Here is a 21,429-nt window from a genome sequence, read left to right as displayed (position 1 = left end):
AGAAGCTTTAAAAACTATTGATGACTGGATTCTTCCCCCAGGGATTCTGAATTAATTTGTCTGACATTCATTCTGATCATTGGAATTTTTTAATGTCCCATGTGATTCTAATGTGCAGCCAATGTTGAGAAACACCATTCTACAGCAATATGAACTTTGACTCTAAAATATCTATAGTCCTTTTAACTTGAGTTGTTTTCCCACAAACAAAAGCCAAGTGGAGAGAAAATATTATTTGTAAGTACCTTCTTTGATAAACAAAATATAAAGGAGAATGTGAAACTTCAGTATAAAGAGAATATGAAAGCCCAAACCTATCTTTAGGAAAATAATAAAGATCTATAATCACCAAAATTATTTTATAGTTAGAGTTACATTATTCAACACATATTTGTAGGAATAACTTGTGTGTGGATGACCCTTATACTGCAAGTTCCTAATTGGGACATGCCAAGTACTATTCTGATGAACACATTATTTGTACACTAATGGATACAATAAACTTTCTTAATGCTTTTTTCTAACCAATAGACCCTACTTTTGATATGAAAAGAGTTAACCTGCTAATTGTGAGACTGATTTGCTTCTACAATCCAGATTGCTATTAGTAATCTATCAAATCTGAAGCTGCATTTCACAATGAATTTGTCCCCATTCCTCTTCATCTATTTTGCTATAGGGGAACTTGTTTCAGATATGTTCCTTCAGACTTACCCTTTTTATTTAACACTTAGTTGATTTCATATCATCTTCAAAAACAGGAGTATGTCACTTCTCCAAATGATCATATTTCATAAACTGTATAGTTTTCCAAACTTGGGATTTTGAAGTGAATTATGAAAGATTTTTCCTAAGGGGACAGTCTCTCTGTTTTTTGTTCCAAAGAACTATGCTTAATCATCCTTTGATATGATTTGAATGATTGTGCCCCTCCAAATTCTATGTTGAGACTTAATAAACTATGCAGTAGTATTAAGAGACAGTTTCATTAGGAGGTGATTAGTTGAAGAGGGCTCCTCCCTCATGAATGGAATTAGAGCTCTTGTAAAAGGACTCAAGGAAGTCTGTTAATCCCTTTGGACTTCTCTCTCCTGCTCCATATGAACACTCAGCAAGAGGTGCCACCTTTGAAGCACAGTGAGCCTGGATCAGACACTTAATATGCTGGTGACCTTATCTTAGAATTCCCAGCATCCAGAACCATAAGAAAACAATTTCTATTATTTATAAATTACCAAGTCTTAGATGACTTGATAACAGCCTGAATGGACTAAGACAGTTTTCATACTAGGAAAATGGAAGACTAATTGGCCTCAGATTAAAACCATTGAGTACTAATTTTGAGTGACATATTTATCAAGATTGTTCACATTTTGGAATTGTGGAAATTGATAAATCATTCACTTACTAGGTAGACATTTTATGGTAGCAAAAATCAACACTCAAATAGTATAATAGAACTGGTTTGAATCTAAATTCAAACATCCTATTAAATTTATTTATTTGAAGGAAGTTTTTTCCAACAACTTTTAAATAAAAAGTTGGAAAAGTTGAAGTACTCAACTGTAGAATGCTGCTTTTGTCTTACTTGTAAAATGAGGATGAAAATTCCTACCTGAGTTATAAAGAAGACTAAATGAGATGCTTTATGCACTGACTTCTAACATTCTGCTTGCCACAAAGTAGATACTCAGTGATATTAAAAGGGCAGGAATGAAAAGGAATCCCTTTACTTTAAAAAGGAGTAAATTGGTGACTACAGAAATAAATTAACTTCTTTGAAGTTTCACAGTTAATAGGGACCAGTTTAGTGTTGGATGTTGATCTGTCAATAAATAGTGGTGAGATAAAGTGTACTTTCCTGTTTGAAAAACTTTTTGCAGAAAACTATTTCTGAGTTTCAGTGAGCTGATTGTTGCTCACATTTGTGTATGTCCTTCCATGGACATCCAGGTATATATTCATCTACATGTAACTAGGTTAGATTTTTAAAAAGAACAACAAAATTAAGGCAGTTTTACCCATTAGTAGGCCACCTAATATTTTAACCTGAGCTTTAAAGAAATTTCATTGATAATTCACTCTTTAAAACATAGTTGTTAAAAGAAAATTTTAATGTTGCCTAAATACTCCTTTTTAATTAAAATAAATTATTATTTTCTTCTTATTTACCCACATACACATGTTAGGTACACTACCATGAGACTATATGGAAGGGAAACATCATTTTTTTTAATGTTTCTTATTTTGTCTTCATTTCTTTTTTTAGATTTCCTTCTGCTTTGCTATTCTAATTCTTTCTTGATTCCTAGGATAGTAAAATGAGTAAAGAAGTAAGCGATAGATATATGTTGCATTCACTACTGAAAACAAATAAAATTACAAGAAAACCCAGTAAAAAAAGAGAAATAATACAAGATTTGAGATACTAATACAAGACCAGAATGAGGTACAAAAATAAAAATGAAACAATTACAGGAAGAAAAGGAAAATGAATAAAAAAGTACAAATAATGAAAAAGGAACTTGGAACTTTTCAGATGAGATGATTATGTACTTAGGAAATCCAAAGGAATCATCTGAAGACCCACAGAATAAATAAAATAAATTATCCAAATGATGCATAAAATCAGAAGTAAACTTGTATTGTACTGATAATGACTAAATAAATAACATAATTAAAATATTTTATTCATAGAAACTTTAAAATATGAAGCATATAAATCAATGAAAATTTTGGGTAATTTTTTTGAGAAAAAATATTCCAAAAAACACAAAATATTTTCACAATTTACATCTACAAGGTATACCTTTGACAGCTATATATTTAACAATAATTATTTGAAAATTCCCAAGCAGCCCTGATCCATTTCATATGACTCGTTCAAACACAAAATTAATTTTATATATTGTATTAATCTAGCTAAAAGCCAGTATGTTTATTCCAGTATAGCAAGGGTGTCTTCTATTCATTATTACCTGTAGAATTTTTTACTTCATTACCTGTAATCTATTCTCCAAAGCAGTCTTTATAATGCAATCAGTTACTATTATATTATGTTCAAGAACCTTCAATAACTTCTCCATATATTTAGAATAAAATTCAAATTCCTTCAAGGTCCTATGTAAATCTTTCTCCTCCTCTGATGGATCACATAGAACCAAATCTCTTTCTGTTGTTCAGACATACCAACCCAAGCTTTTATCTATCCTGGGTATTTACTTTAACCTGGAAAACTCTTGCCCCAAATCTTGGTTTTAAAATGCCACCTCCTAACTAGCTAATATAAAGTGTCCCCAGTTTTTCTTCATCATCTCATTGTTTTTCTTTATTATTAGCACTTTCAGACTTGATTTTTTTGTTTATTTCTAGTATTCCTACAAAAAGATGTGAATATTTTGAGAGAAGTGATTTTTTTTCTGTTTCATTACTACCACATTCCCAGAGTCTCAGTGTCTAGCATACAGTACTGAACAAATAATTATTAATGAGTATTTGAATGAATGAATTAAAGAGTGATATTTTGGTCATTCAGAATATTTTTTATTAGCATAGTCAATTCTTCTTGAGTCTTCCTGACCACCTCTCTTCAGATTTACTTCTAAATTTCTCAGGAAGTGGAAATGGCAATCTCACCAGTATATCTCTGATACAATTCAAAGAGGCCCCCTCCATTATTTGGTGTTTGTGCATAACCAATAGCTTTCTGGTGGGTCATGGGAAACAACCCCTATTTTTCAGTGACTTTGAAGCCACATCTCTCGCTGGTTGAGGACGCAGTCTTATATGCCCTCTTGTAGAAATGCTTTGTGAGCCTGAAGCTGTCAAATCTGATGTGGACTCACCAGTGAAGATGTCAGCATGTGCCTGGTGTGGCAGCTTAAAGCAGAGGCACAGTGGCCCAGTTGTTGTGGTACTGAATGTTTTTGGGAAGTGAAAGAGTGCTGCCCCCTGACTGGGGCATCCAGGTCCTTGGGCCAATGTCTAGGCACACTGGGTAGTACATGGCATCTGTGAGGCATAGTGACACACAATATTGTATAAGTAACTATTTGTCTATTGTTTAAAAGTATGAGAGATTCATTTTAAAAAAAGAATTATTTAGTGAAGGATACATATATCTGAAGACTGTAGAAATGTCCTAAAATCTTTTTTCTAATAGTTTATAATAACTTTGAGTTTCATAAGCAATATAGGAGAGGACTCAATTTTTTGCATTTTCACTAGTATTATTACCAATCATTAATCCATGATAATTTTGTTAAGTAAATTGGTGTGTCAGTGTTTTAATTTGCAATCATCTGATTACTGAAAATTGAACATATTGCATAGTTATATGTTATATCCTTTTAAAATATTCTCTGAATTATGTTTATATTGTTTGCCCATTTTTAAAAATTTTTGATATGTTTTATAGTAGCTAAATTCAGAATCTGTAGAATCTAGAATTTGTATCTAGATTTAATGGGTTTTGAATTTCAACACTTGTACTTACTGAGTTCTTGAGGAAGCTATTTGAACTCTCTCTACCTTCACTTACCATATGTAAAATAGTGATAATAATAGTAGGTACTTTATGGAACTATCATGAGAATTAAATGAGTCAGTACAGATAAAGCAAAATAGAACAGTACCTGGCACATCATAAGTACAAAAGCATAAGCCATCATTTTTCAGATAAAAAGATTTCATGAAAATCAAAATAACCCTTTATTATAATCACTGCGTATACTTCTCCAGTCTCTCATTTCATTGTTGTTCATTTTAGCTTATGTACTTTCTCATATATTCACATAAAAATTGTGCAGGCTTTTGGCAGACTGATCACATATTCATCTCCTTTTCCTACTGAAGATCCACTGAAATGAGAAAAAATATGAATACAGATAGAATTTGTATAAGCCACCATCCTGTTTCTAGATGTGGAGATATCATTGGACAGAAGACCTTAAATTTCAAAAGGTAAGATATATAATTGGGTCATTTAGGTCATATTATTGAATAATTCAGGATGGATGTTCAACCCAGTAGCTGACAAAGGATTAGCAGAAGCAGTGGTTGAAACATTTATTCCTTGGAGGCAAAACCAGAGATGGTTAAAATTAGATTCAGTATTGTTAAGATTAGAAGTAGCTAGAGGTCATAAATAATGGTAACTGATTGAAGTTTTATCTACAGAAAATCAGTATGAATTAACTTATGCAACAATTTCCTTGAGAAGTTTAAGGTTCTTAGTGTGGGTGTTGACACCCCAGAAAAACCAATCTTCCGCTTTTTAGCATTAGTGTTTGAATTGTGTGTATTCTGCTTGATATTCATTCTCTCTCTCTCCCCCACCTCTCTCTCTTTGTCTTTCTCTTTCTCTCTCTCTCTTACATGCACACACACACACACACAGACACACACACACACATACCACAAGCACTAAAGTGAAGACTGTCACTTCATAAAATCTGCTAATATACACAGAACTCAGAGTAAGATTTTCCACCTGGCAGGGAAAAAAGGACTACAAATGCACAGGAAATCATCTCCAACTACTTACATAAGAAAAACTATTCTCTCCTTCCTAAATAAAAATGGATAACACAGGAATACTAGGTGTTTGGAAATAATATAGGGGTGTAAAAGAAAACCAAACCAAACGGACAGAACTGTGGACTCTAGGAAAAATGAAGATGTGCAAAAGTTTCAAGATATTGTACACATAAATATATGGTGTTATAAAAAATAATAAAGGAATAACTTTGAGTACTTGGAAATTAATTATATGGCATCAAATATAAAAAGGGAGTATGTGAAAAGGAATCAAGGGATTTTCCCAGAATAAATACAGTATTCAAAGAGATCGAGACTACAGAATAAATACAAGAAGGTCTAGAATGAAGGTGTCTAACATATTATTGGGATTAAATTCTTTTTCTTTCTTTCTTTCATTCCACCCCCCCCCCTCTCTCTTTCTTTCTGGTGGGAATGTTACTGTGTTGCCCAGTTGATCTCAAACTCTTGGATTCAGTTGATCCTTCCAATTTAGATTTCCAAATTCTAGAACTATACTGGTGTGCCATCATGCCTGATGAGGGAATAAACTTTTAAAGAAATAATTTAAGAAAATTTACCTGAACTGAAGAAGGACATGCTCCTTCAAACTGAAAAGGTCCAGTGAGTTCCATAAAGGATACAGGAGAAAAATGCCCATACCTAAGCACTTTACTGTAAAATTACAGGAAATTAAGAATAAAGAAGAAATCCTGAAAATTTCTTAAGAACAAAAAGTATGACTACAAGAACAATAATAAGACTAGCATACAGCTTCTCTATGAGTAAAAATGGATTCCAGCAGATATTGTAGCATGTCTTCAACATTTTTAGCAAAATTATATTGAACCATAAATCAACAATGAGAAATGAATAAAGTTGATTTCAGACATTCAACTACTCATAAAGTTTACTATCCACCTAAAATTTTGAAAAAAAATATCAGAATGTACTTTCACAGTGACAACACAAATAATCTAAGAAAAAATAATCCAAGAAATATTGCAGATATTCTAAACAATTGGAAAATGAAACAATAAAAATACAATTTGTGGCGATACAAGATGGTGGACTAGAGGGTGACTGCATCTCCTGTCACTCCAGAACACAGTATTCAAGAAGGGGAGGCATTGAGAGAATCAGATTAACATAGAGCCACGGGGTGAGACTCCCACACAGGGTGAAGCTCGGCCTGGGCAGCAGGCCCGGACAGGGGCGGCTACTCAGAGCAGGGCAGGGCAGCTAGAGTCTTCCCCAGGGAGCCCTACTCCCTCCGGCAGTGGGCTCATTCCACAGCCAGCTTCTCGGAGCAGGCAGTCCAGTGAGATCCTTTCTGCACAGAGCCAGCTCCAAGTCCTGGAGCCATAAGCGAGCTCCAGCCTGCAGGCAGCCTCTGGGATGAGGGCAGGGCAGCCAGAGACTTTTCCAAGCAGCCATGCTCCTTCCGGTGGCAGGCTCTTTCCACGGCCAGTTTCTCAGAGCAGACAACTCAGTGAGAGGCTTTCCGCACAGAGCCAAGTCAAAGTCCTGGAAAAAGTAGCAGGCTAGGGGCAGCTTTCTTCAGAAGCACTGCATTATCAAGTTCCTCCAAGACTTCAGGCTACTAAAGGCTGGGAGGTGAAATACTGGAAATCTACAGGGACACTATAAGCCAATAGAGGAAATCTGCAATATCTCAGAGTCCCACTGACATCTGACCAATATGAGAAAACAAGGGAAGAAAATGTCCCAAACAAACCTAGATACCATATCAATAAAACCCAATGACAGCACAGCAGAAGAAATGTCAGAAAGGGAGTTCAGTATGTACATAATTAAAACAATCAGGGAAGCAAACGAGGAGATGAAAGAGCAAATGCAGGCATTGAAGGAGGAGATGAAAGAGCAAATGCAGGCATTAAATGATTGCACCAATCAACAGATAAAAGAGCAAACAGAGGAAGCAAGATCATTTCAATAAAGAGTTAGAGATACTGAAATAAAACCAAACAGAAATCCTTGAAATGAAGGAAATAATAAACCAAGTTAAAAACTCCATAGAAAGCATAACCAATAGGATAGAACACCTGGAAGACAGAACCTCAGATATTGAAGGAAAAATATTTAACCTTGAAAACAAAGTGGACCAAACAGAGAAGATGGTAAAAAATCATAAACAGAATCCACAAGAATTATGGGATGTCATGAAAAGGCAAAATTTAAGAATTATTGGGATTGAGGAAGGCACAGAAAAACAAACCAAAGAAATGAACACTCTATTCAATGAAATAATATCAGAAAATTTCCCAAATCTGAAGAATGAAATGGAAAACCAAGTACAAGAGGCTTATAGGACTCCAAATACACAAAATTACAACAGACCCACACCAAGGCACATTATTATGAAAATACCTAACATACAAAATAAAGACAGAATTCTAAAGGCCGTGAGAGAAAAGAATCACATTACATTCAGGGGGAAACGAATAAGAATATCAGCAGATTTTTCAATCCAGACCCTAAAAGCTAGAAGGGCCTGGAACAACATTTACCAAGCACTGAAAGAAAATGGATGCCAACAAAGAATCTTATACCCAGCAAAACATACTTTCAGATTTGACGATGAAATAAGATCCTTCCATGATAAACAAAAGCTAAAGGAATTTACAAAAAGAAAGCCGGCATTGCAGAACAATCTCAGCAAAATATTCCATGAGGAAGAGATGAAAAACAACGATGCAAATCAGCAACGGGAGGAACTAGCCTAAAGGAATAGCCAAATAAAGGAGAAACCAAATCATGTCAAAAAACAAAAATGAGTCCAATGACTGGGATTACAAATCATATCACAATAATAACCCTGAATGTTAATTGCATGAATTCATCAACCAAAAGACATAGACTGACAGATTGGATTAAAAACAGAAAACCAACAATATGCTGCCTGCAAGAGACTCATCTCATAGAAAGAGACACCCATAGACTAAAGGTGAAAGGATGGGAGAAAACATACTATGCACATGGGCACAGCAAAAAAGCTGGAGTATCCAGCCTCATTTCAGATAATGTGGACTTCAAGCCAAAACTAGTCAGAAGGGATAAAGAAGGACATTACATACTGCTTAAGGGAAGCATAAATCAGCAAGACATAACAATCATAAATATCTATGCCCCGAACATTGACTCATCCATGTACGTCAAACTAATCCTTCTTAATTCCAGAAATCAAATAGACCACAACACTATAACACTAGGCGATTTTAACACACCTCTCTCACCACTGGATAGATCTTCCAAACAAAAATTGACCAAAGAAACCATAGATCTCAATAACACAATCAACAATTTAGACTTAACTGACATATATAGAATATACCATCCAACAAAGAACGAATACACTTTCTTCTCAGCAGCACATGGATCCTTCTCTAAAATAGACCATATTTTATGCCACAAAGCTACTGTTAGCAAATACAAGAAGATAGAGATACTACCTTGTATTCTATCATATCATAATGGATTGAAATTAGAAATAAATGACAATAAAAAACAGAAACTTCTCCAATACCTGGAGATTAAATAATGTGCTATTATATGATGAATGGATAACAGAAGACATCAGGAGGGAAATTAAAAAATCTTAGAAGTAAACTAGAACAAAGATACATCATATCAAAATGTCTGGGAAACTATGAAAGCAGTACTTAGAGGAAGATTTATTTCATGGGGTGCATTCAACAAAAGAAGTAGAAATCAATAAATATATGACAATACTACAGCTCAAAGCCTTAGAAAAAGAAGAGCAGACCAACACCAAAAGTAGTAGAAGACAGGAAATAGTTAAAATCAGAGCCAAAATCAACGAAATTGAAACAAAAGAAACAATCAGAAAAATTAACAAAATAAATAGTTTGTTCTTGAAAAAATAAACAAAATTGATAAACCCTTAGCCACACTAACAAAGAGAAAGAGGGAGAAAACTCAAATTACTAAAATTCGGAATGAAGAAGAAAATATCACAACACAAATGAGTGAAATACAAAACATAGTTAGAAGCTATTTTGAAAATTTATATTCCAACAAAACAGAAAACCTCGAAGACATCAACAAGTTTCTAGAGACATATGAATTACCTAAACTGAATGAGGAGGACATACACAACTGAAATAAATCAATTTCAAGCAATGAAATAGGAGAGTTCATCAAAAGCCTACCAACAGGGTCTGGGGAGATAGCTCAGTCGGTACAGTGCTTGCCTTTTAAGCATATGGCACTGGGTTTGATCCCCAGCACCCAAAAAAAAAAAAAAAAAAAAAAAGCCTACCAACAAAGAAATGTCCGGGACCAGATGGGTTCTCAGCTGATTTCCACAAAACCTTTAAAGAAGAGCTCATTCCAATACACCTCAATGTATTCCATGAAATAGAAGAGGAGGTACCCTCCCAAACTCATTCTATGAAGCCAATATCACCCTGATACCTAAACCAGAGAGAGACACATCGAGGAAAGAAAATTTCAGACCAATATCCTTAATGAACATCAACGCAAAAATTCTCAACAAAATTTTAGCAAATTGCATACAAAAATAAATTTAAAAGATAAAGCACCACAATCAAGTGGGTTTTATCGCAGGGATGCAAGGTTGGTTCAACATCTGAAAAGCAATAAATATCATTCACCATATCAACAGACTTAAAGTTAAGAATCACATGATTATTTCGGTAGATGCAGAAAAAGCATTTGATAAAATACAGCATCCCATCATGCTCAAAACACTAGAAAAAATTGAGAGAGTGGGAATATTCCTTAACATTGTAAATGCCATCTATGCTAAGCCCATGGTGAATATCATTCTAAATGATGAAAAACTGAAAGCATTCCCCCTAAAAACTGGAACAAGGCAAGGATGCCCTCTTTCACCACTTCTATTCAACATCGTCCTTGAGACTCTAGCCAGAGCAATTAGACAAACCAAAGAAATTAAAGGGATATGAATTGGAAAAGAAGAACTCAAACTATCCCTATTGGATGATGACATGATTATATATTTAGAGTCCTGGAAATTCCACCAGAAAACATCTAGAACTCATAAGTGAATTCAGTAAAGTAATAGGATATAAGATCAATGCTCATAAATCCAATGCATTTTTATACATAAGTGATGAATCTTCAGAAAGAGAGATTAGGAAAACTACCCCATTCACAATAGCATTGAAAAAAGTAAAATACTTGGGAATCAATCTCACAAATGAGGTGAAAGACCTCTACAATGAGAACTACAGAACACTAAAGAAAGAAATTAAAGAAAACCTTAGAAGATGGATAGATCTCTCATGTTTTTGGATAGGCAGAATTAATATTGTCAAAAATGGCCATATACCAAAAGTGCTATACAGATTCAATGCAATTCCAATTAAAATCCCAATGATGTACCTTACAGAAATAGAGCAAGCAATTATGAAATTCATCTGGAAGAATAAGAAAACCAGAATAGTTAAAGCAATGCTCAGTAGAAAGAGCGAAGCAGTGGGTATCGCAATACCCGAACTTCAACTCTATTACAAAGCAATAGTAACAAAGACAGCATGGTATTGGTACCAAAATAGACAGGTAGATCAATGGTACAGAATAGAGGACATGGACACAAACCCCAAAAAATACAATTTTCTCATACTAGACAAAAGGGCCAAAAATATGCAATGAAGACAAGATAGCCTCTTCAACAAATTGTGCTGTGAAAACTGGAAATCCATATGCAACAGAATGAAATTAAACCCCTATCTCTCACCCTGCACAAAACTCAACTCAAAATGGATCAAGGACCTTGGAGTCAGACCAGAGACCCTGCATCTTATAGAAGAAAAAGTAGGTCCAAATCTTCAACTTGTCGGCTTAGGATCAGACTTCCTTAACAGGACTCCCATACCACAAGAAATAAAAGCAAGAATCAACAGCTGGGATAGATTCAAACTAAAAAGCTTTCTCTCAGCAAAGGAAACTATCAGTAATGTGAAGAGAGAGCCTACAGAGTGGGAGAATATCTTTGCCACTCATACTTCTGATAGAGCACTAATTTCCAGAATCTATAAAGAACTCAAAAAACTTTACACCAAGATTACAAATAATCCAATTAACAAACAGGCTAAGGAAATGAACAGAAACTTCACTGAAGAAGATGTACAAGCAATCAACAGACATGAAAAAATGTTCAACATCTCTAGTAATGAGTGAAATGCAAATCAAAACTACCCTAAGATTCCATCTCACCCCAATTAGAATGGCAATTATCAAGAACACAAGCAACAATAGGTGTTGGCGAGGATGTGGGGAAAAAGGTACAGTCTTACATTGCTGGTGGGGTTGCAAATTAGTGCAGCCACTCTGGAAAGCAGTATGGAGATTCCTCAGAAAGCTTGGAATGGAACTACCATTTGACCCAGCTATCCCACTCCTTGGCCTATACCCAAAGGACTTAAAATCTGCATACTACAGAGATACAGCCACATCAATGTTCATAGCTGCTCAATTCACTATAGCCAGATTGTGGAACCAACCTAGATGCCCTTCAATAGATGAATGGATAAAGTAACTGTGGCATATATATATATACACAATGGAATATTACTCCACTATAAAGAATGATAAAATTATGGCATTTGCAGGCAAATGGATGAAATAGGAGAATATCATGCTAAATGAGATAAGCCAATCTCAAAAAACTAAAGGATGAATGCTCTCGCTGATAAGCAGATGATGACATATAATGTGGGGTGGAAGGGTTTAGTATTAGGGTTAGGGTTATGTTTAGGGTTAGGTTTAAGGAGGGCAGCAAGAATGGAGAAATGAAGGACTGTATAGAGGGAAAAGAGTGGTTGGAGGGTGGGGGGGAAGGAAAAAAAATAACAGAATGAATCAAACAACATTACCCTATGTAAATTTATGATTACACAAATGGTATGCCTTGACTCCATGTGGAAGTAGAGAAACAACATGTATCCCATTTGTTTAAATAAAAAGAAAGTTAAAAAAAATACAATTTGCAATAGCATCAAAAGCTGAAATATTTAGGACTACAGAAAATGAAAGACATATGAGACCTCTATACTAAAACATATAAAACACTGCTAAGGCATATTATAGAAGACTGACATGAACTAAAAGATAAATCATGCTCATAGATTGAAAGATTCAATATTTTATGTTGTCACTCTCTACAGAGTAATCTGCAGATGCAATTAAATGTCATTCATAATCCAGCAAACGTTATTATAAAATAAAGAATACTGATTCTAAAACATATGAAAATGCAAAGAATATATAATTAAAATACTTTTAAAAGTTGGCACTTATTAATTTTATATTTATGGGGTGCAGTGTAGCATTTAAATGCATTTACAAATGTTTAATGGTAATTGACAAAGCCATCACCTCACATATTTATCATTTCTTTGTACTGGGGCCATTAAAATTCCTTATACTAGCTATTTGGAAAATTAATTGTCAACAATACTTATCCTATCATGCTATGTAGAACATTAGAAATTTTTCCTCCTACTCAACTTCACCCTTGTAACCATTAACATGCTTTCTCCATCTCTCTCTCCCCTACACACTTGCTAGGCTCTCGTACTACTATTCTGTGCTCTATTTCTCTGAGATATACATTTAGGGTTGCACATATATGTTAGAATGTGTGGTATTAATTTTTCTGTCCCCAACATTTCATTTAACATGATGTCTTCTAGTTCTTCCATGTTTCATTTCTTCCACACTGCAAATGATAGGATTTCACTCTTTTAATGGCAGAAAACATTTTCATTGTGTGTATATACTATATTTTTTTAGCCATTAAGTCATTCATTCATGGAAACCTCAGCTGATTTCATATCTTAGCGATCATGAATAGTGCTTCAATGAACATGGGAATGCAGGTATCTCTTTGGCATAATGACTTCATTGCTTTTAGACCCATGATGAGTAGTGGGTTGCTGGATCATATTGTAGTTCTGTTTTTAGTTTTCTTTGCAACCTATATATTGTTTTTCATAATGGTTGTTCTAGTTCACATTTACACCATCAATGTATAAGAGTTTCTCTTTTTCCTAATCTTTACCAGTCTTTGTTACTTTTTTGTCTTTTTCGTACTTGCCATTCAAATTTGGGTGAGATGATATCTCACTGTGTTTTTGTTTGAATTCCCTGATAATTAGTGATTTTGAGCATTTCTTCATATGCTTTTTGGCCTTGTGTATAGCATCTTTTTAGAAATGTATATTTAGTTTATTCACCCATATTAAACATCAGATTATTGTTATTATATTTTTGCTCTTCAGTTGGTTGAGTTCCTTGTATATTGTGGAAATTAATCCCTTTTCAGATGAATAGTTTGATAATATTTTCTTGTATTTTGTAGGTAATCTCTTTATTCTGTTGACTGTTTCCTTTTGTGCTGGTCAGTTTTTGTTGTTATGACAAAATACCTGAGGAAAATGACTTAAATGAGGAAAGGTTTGTCTTGGCTAATGGTTTCAGAAATTTCAGTTGATGGTCACCTGTATCCTTTGCTTTTAGGCTGGTAGCAAGGAAGAACCTCATGGTAAAGGAAAGCTGCCCACCTCATGGCATCCAGGAATCAGAAAGTGAGAGTGTGGGTCTGAAGACAAGGTATGCTCTTCAAAGATATGCCCCAGTGATCTACTTCCTCCAACTTCTTAAAGTTTCTACCACCTCTCCATGATATCACCAGCTGGCATTATGTTGAAGGACCAGGCCTTCAATATATGAGCCTCGGGGGACCTTTCAGATCTAAACCATAACATTATGCCTCTTGCTCCCAAAGGTCTATTTCACAATGCAAAAACATTAAGTCCATCTCAAGAGTCCCCATAGAATTAAGAGTTATAACATTGCTCAAAAGTTCAAATATAATGTCTCCTCTGAGACACAAGACAAACTCTTATCTGTGAGTCACTGTAAAAATAAAAAAGCAAGTCACTCTTCCAACATATAATGTTTGGAAATGCACAGGCTAAATACTGACATCTCCAAAGTGATGAATAGGGGCATAGAAAAAAGGGCTGGAACTAAAGCAAGATTGAAACCTAGCACATCAATCATTACATTCTATAGTTCCAAGTCTAGAATACAAGGCATGTGGTGGCATAAAGTGAATTCTAATGGACCCGGGCAGCCCCATTCCTATGGGTTCACTCTCTGCAGCCCAAATGGCCACTTTCACTGCTTGCAACTTTCATTGTAAGATGTCCCACATTCCTGGCATCTCTAATTTTCTGGGATCTCCATTCCAGCCTTGACTTTACTTTCATAGTTTCATGTATCATCCTTTCAGGGTCTGCTGCAGGGATTCAGAAACCACTACACATTGCCTAACTTCCATGTCCATTCTTTTAAATTTTGGTGGAAGTCTCTGTGACTCCACAACTCCTACATTCTTCATCCCTGCGAAATCAGCATCACCTGGATGACACCCATATCACTGCTGCCAGCTTCAGCAGTATCAAGGACACCTTGGATCATGGGTACAGCAATTTCTAAGTACCTGGATGACTGAGCATGGTTAAACAAGTCCTGGGGACACAAATTCCTAGATGTCCGTGTGTGAGCCAAATGCCCTGGCACATTCTTCACAAAGCAAAACCTTGCAAGTTAGGTTGCATATTGAGCCTGCAAGTGATGGAGGACCGTCCAATTCCTGAGATGCCCTCAAGGCATCTTTCCTATTGTCCTGTTTCAAACTATTTGGCTTCCTTTGGCCTGTCTTCAGCAATCACTTTCCTTGACCCTATCTTTAGACACTCTTCTTTCCTGGAAAACATGCAAATTTTTCAAATAATTTTTCTCTGTTTTCTTCTAATTTTCATTGTAAATCTGGCTAAGAAGAACCAGCAGTACACATGACAATATCTGAATGCTGTGCTGCCATGAAATTTCCTGCTCCAAATTAACTACTCCAGTTCCTTTATACTCAGTCTCACACAAAGTCTCAGGGTAGAGACAAAGTGTAGACAATATTTTGACAGATGTTTCATGAGTGGCCTCTGGTCCAATTCCCAGAAAATCCTCATTCACATCTGAAACTTCATTAGTTCACTGTCAACATTCCTATTAGCATTCTGATCTTCTCGGCTCTCACCAGAATCTTCCATTAAGCTCTACCTACAAAGTTCGAAGTGTACTTTGGTCTGTTCTCCAAATATTTCTAAATTTCTCCTACAAAACATTTCCAAAGATTTCTGAACCACATAGCTACGTACAATCACAGCAGCAACACCACTTCCCAGTATTAATTTTCTTTATTAGCTTCCATTATTGTGATAAAATAACTGACAAAACACTGTAAAGGCAATTTTTTTTTAATTCTGGCTCATAGTTTCAAAGGTTTCAGTAATTGATGCATGGTCCCATCTCTTTGGGCCTGAGGAAAGCCTGCACATCACAGTGGAGAGCATGTGGTAGAATAAATCTGCTAGACTAATGGTGGTCAGGGAACAAAGAGTGAGATAGAAAGTGGAAGAAGGGACTTTGGACAAAATATACCCTACCATTCAAAGACTCAGCCCAAGAAGCTCACTTCCTCCAACTAGGCCCCAACTCCTACAAGTTACACCACCTCCTAATAGTACCACAGTTTGGCAACCAAGTCTTCAGCATGTGGATGTTGGTTGACATTTCAGATCCAAACCATAGTATCTTTAATATACAGAAATGTTTTATTTGATATAATCCCTGTATATTTCTTTAATATACAGAAATGTTTTATTTGATATAATTTATTTGTCAAAAATCAATTGACTACACAGGACAAGGGGGAGAGGAAAGGAAGGGATAGTGGATATAATGGGCAATGATATTGGCCACTATTATGGACAACTATAATGCACTTTTAAAAAGGGAAAAAGCCAGTTGGCTGTAAATATAAGGATTTATTTCTCGGATTTCTATCCTGATTCATTGATTTATATGCAGTTTTAACCCAGTACCATGCTGTTTGGGTTATTGCATTGTGGCATGCTTATAAGACAAATATTATAATGCTTCCTACTTGTTCTCTTTGCTCAGAATTGTTTTCACTATTTGGGGTATTTCTTTATGCATCCATATAAAGTTTATGATTTTTTTTTCTATTTTTGTAAAGAATGGTATTGGTATTTTGCTAGCATTTGCATTCAGTCGGTAGGTAACCTTGTTTAGTATGGGCATTTTAATATTATTAATTTCTGCAATCCATGAACATAGGATATATTTTTATTTTTTGTTTCCTCTTCAATTTTCCTCATCAGTGTTTTAAATCTTTTATTTTAGAGATTATTAACTTCTTTGGTTAAATTTATTCCTAGGTAGTATTTTTTTTTAAATTTTTTGTAACTCTTAATAATGTGCTTTTTTTCTTGATTTTTTTCTTCAGCTATTTCATTAGTGGTATAGAAAAAAAAACTTATTTTTGTATGTTGATTTTGTATCCTGTAATTATGCTGCATTTGTTTATCAGTCATTAAAGTTCTTTCTGGAGTCTTTGGATTTTTCTTTTTTTCTTTTTATTGGTTCTCTTTAGTTATATGTGACAGTGGAATCCATATTGATATAATCATACAAGCATGGAATATATCTTATTCTGATTAGGATCCCATTCTTATAGATGTGCAATGGTGGGATGTATTCGTATATGTATATAGGAAGATTATGTCAGGTTCATTCCAGTGTCTTTCCTACTATATATAAAATGATGTTTCATGCATTTTGGGAGTCAGGTGAAGACCTGATTCATGGCACACAGGAAGTCGTCTTCTTTTAGTAACTGCACATGATAAAAGAGGCATGAGAACTCTTTGGTGTCTCTTTTGTATATAAAAAATTCATTCATACCCTAACCATTTCCCAAGCACTCCATCACCAAGTACCATCACATTTGGGATTAAGATGCTACATATGAATTTTTTAAGGGGTTACAAACTTTTAGTCTATTACACTGTCCTTTCACTTTTAACCTGTTTATCTGTTTGGAAATACATTTAGTTTCTAATATATAACTTGTATTATATTTTGCATCCTTTTTGCCAATGTGTTTTTTTGATTTGAGTGCTTAACCCTTTTACATTTAAAGTAATTAAATGTATGCACTTCTGGAATTTTGATGTTTGCTTTCTTATGTTTTGTATGATTTAATGCCTCATGGTCTTATTTTGAATTTACTTGATATTTGTATGATTTTTTGAATCCCTTCTTATTTCTTTATGTGTATATTTCAGATGTTTTTATAGTTATTACCATGGAGATTATAACTTACATCATAATTTACAATAATCTAGTTTGATTTAAGCTTAGCTTCAATAGCATCTGAAACCTTCACTTCTCTATAGATATTCCCTCCCCTTTGTGTTTTTCTAATTCTGTCCTATCACCCAGATTTTATGATAATTAAAATATGAGAAAACAAGGCCATTTATTCCAGTGCTACCACTGAAATGGGGAAGCAGCTGAGGATGTTTGGGAAACAAAATTATGAAGTCTTATTTTATAAAAGTTATCTTCCAGTGGGATATTTACATGGAAATAGAGAGCAGACAGTTGGAAAAGTAGGTTGGTAGCTTAAATAGACTTTAAAACTAGAGACAAAATTTGGGAACCAAAACTAATTAAAGATTGATATATTCTTGACAATTGGAACCATGTGAATGAAAAAGGAAAGACTTTAGAGTGAGTGGAAAATAGTAAAGGAAATATCATAAAGTAATATTTACAGACTTAGAGTTGTAAATGTTGATGAGGAGAAGAAATACTTGGCATGGAAATCAGTTAAGTCCAAGGGATTCTGAAAAACTCTAAGTAGGGCTTATTTGTTTCTTAACTCTCAGGTTCATGCAGTTCTTTTTAAATTTCAGTGAATATTTCTGTATTTAATCTCATATGATATTAAATCTATCATTATTCCATTTGATTCTTCCTCATTGAATTGCTTGGTATTTTTTTAATGTTTTTATTCATTCTAATTTGTTGTACATGACAGTAGAATGCATTTAAACATTTTTATAGATCATACTTAAATGGAGTGTGATCTCTCATTTTTCTGATTATACCTATTGTAGGATCACATCAGTCATGCAGGCATATATGTATATGAGGTAATAAAGTCTGTTTCACTCTACTATCTTTCCTACTCCCATACCCTCTCCCCTCCCTTCACTCCCCTCTACCTAATATAAAGTAACTCTTTCTTCCCTATTCCCCCTTATTGTGAATTAGCATCCTCATATCAGAGAAAACATTTGGTCTTTGGTTTTTGTGAGTTTGGCTTATTTCACTTAGCATATTCTCTAATGCCATCCATTTAATAGCAAATTCGATAATTTCATTCTTCTTTAAAAATGAGTAATATTTCATGGTATATACCACATTTTCTTTATCCATTCATCTGGTGAGGGTCATCTAGGTTGGCTCCATATTTTAGCTATTGTGAGTTGAACTTCTATAAACGTTGATGTGGTTGTGTCACTATAGTTTGCTGATTTTAAGTCCTTTGGGTATAACTGTGATACCCAAAGTGGGATAACTGGGTCAAATGGTGGTTCCATTCCAAGTTTTCTGAGGAATCTCCAAACTACTTTCCAGAGTGTTTGCACTAATTTGCAATCCCAACAAAAATATATGTGGATACCCTTTTCCCCACATCCTCACCAATATTTATTGTTACTTTTATTCTTGATTTCTAGCATTCTGACTGGAGTAAAGTGAAATCTCAATATAGTTTTTAATTTGCATTTCACTATTTGCTAGAGATGTTGAACATTTTATGTATTTGTTGACCATTAGTATTTCTTCTTTTGAAGAATGCCTGTTTAGTTCCTTTGTCCATTTATTGATTGGGTTATTTGGTGGGGGTGTTACATTTTTTGAGTTTTTTGTGCATCCTGCATATCAATGTCCTATCTGAGGAGCAGCAGGCAAAGTTTTTCTCCCATTCTGTCAGCTCTCTCTTTGTGCTCTTAATTGTTTCCTTTGTTGTGAAGAAACTTTTTAATCTGATGTCCTTCAATTTATTGATATTTTAGGAAGGAAGTCAGTTCCTGAGCTGACATGTTGGAGTGTTGGGCCTACGTTTTCTTCTGGCAAATGCAGGGGTTTTGGTCTTATTACAAGGTCTTTGATCCACACTGAGTTTGGTCACGTACAGGATGAGAGATAGGGATTTAATTCCATTTTGCTATGTGTAGATTTCCACTTTTCCCCAGCACCATTTGTTAAAAAGGGTATCTTTTCTGCAATGTAAGTTTATGACATCTTTGTCTAGTAGGAAGTAAATGTATCTATGTGGACTTATTTCTGTGTTTTTTATTCTATGCTATTGGTCTTCATGCCTCTTTTGGTACCAACACCATGCTGTTTTTATTACAATAGCCCAGTAGTATAATTTGAGGTCTGTATTGTGATACCTACTACTTTGCTTTTCTTACCAATGATTGCTTTGGCTATTTTGCATCTCTTATTTTTCAAAATGAGTTTCATAACTGTTTTTACTAGTTCTGTAAAGAACATCATTGGAATTTTGATGAGAATTGCATTGAACCTGTATAGCACTTCTGGTAGCATGATCATTTTGACAATATTAATTCTGCCTATCCAAGAACATGGTACATCATTCCACCCTCTATTGTCTTATTTTATTTATATAGTGTTCTATAGTTTTCATCCTATAGGTCCTTCACCTCTTTTTTACATTGATTCCCAGGTAGTTTTTGAGGCTATTGTGAATGGGATAGTTTTCCTAATTTCTATTTCAGTGGATTTAGAGTGTAGGAATGTTATTGATTTATGGATGTTGATCTTTTGTCCTGCTACTTTGCTAAATTCATTTATAAACTCTAGAATTCTTCTGGTGGAGTTGTTTGGGTCTCCTATATATAGAATTATGTAATTGGCAAACAGATATTTTGAGCCATTCTTTTTCTATCCATACCCCTGTAACTTTCTTGTCTTTCCTAATTTCTCTGACTAGGGTTTTAAGGACATGTTAAACAGGAGTGGTGAAAGTGGGCATCCTTGACTTCTGCTTCCATTCATCATTCAAAAGTGTATTATTTAATCTCCAAGTTTTAGACTGGTTTCTTTCTTTTAATCTTTTCATTGATTTCTAATTTCATTCCATTATGATCTGATGGAATGCAAGATATTATCTCTCTTTTTGTATTTGCTAAAATTCGCTTTGTGACCTAAAAGGTGATTTTAGAAAATGTTCCATGTACTGTTGAGAAAAAAGTGAATTGAGTCATTGATGGTCAAACTATGCCATAGATGTCTGTCAGTTCTGTGTTATTAATTGTAATTTTTGGTTCTGTAAAATCTTTAGTTTTCGTTAGGATGATCTATCATCCTAGAGGAGGTTTAAAGTAACCCAGTATTATTGTTTTGTGGTCTATTTGATTCTTAATGTTGAGAAGGGTTTGTTTGATGTATATCATGGCTCCATTTTGTGGGGCATAAATATTTAAAATCATTCCATCTTGTTGAGGTATGATTCTCTTAAGTAGTATTAAATTACCATATTTGTCTCTTCTGATTAAACTTGACTTGAATCCACTTTATCTGATATTACAATAGCAATTCCTGGATTGTTTATGAGACCAGTGTGAATGATATGTTTTTTTTCTCATCCTTTCACAGCATATTGTTGTGATTTCTTTTTAAATCTAATCTGTCAAACTATATCTTTTGAGTGAATAATTTAGACTGCTTACTTTAAATATTATTATTGAGAAATGATTTTTCTGACATTTTTATTTATTTCTAGTGTTTAAATTGAACTTTATTCTCCTTTAATTGATGGGTTTTATAGTGTTATTCTTTCCTATGATGGTTTTCACTTTTAGTATTCATTTCTTCTTTATAAAATATTTTATT

Source organism: Sciurus vulgaris (genome assembly GCF_902686455.1).
Source record: "Sciurus vulgaris genome assembly, chromosome: X".
Taxonomy (NCBI): domain Eukaryota; kingdom Metazoa; phylum Chordata; class Mammalia; order Rodentia; family Sciuridae; genus Sciurus; species Sciurus vulgaris.
This window is presented reverse-complemented; position numbering follows the sequence as displayed.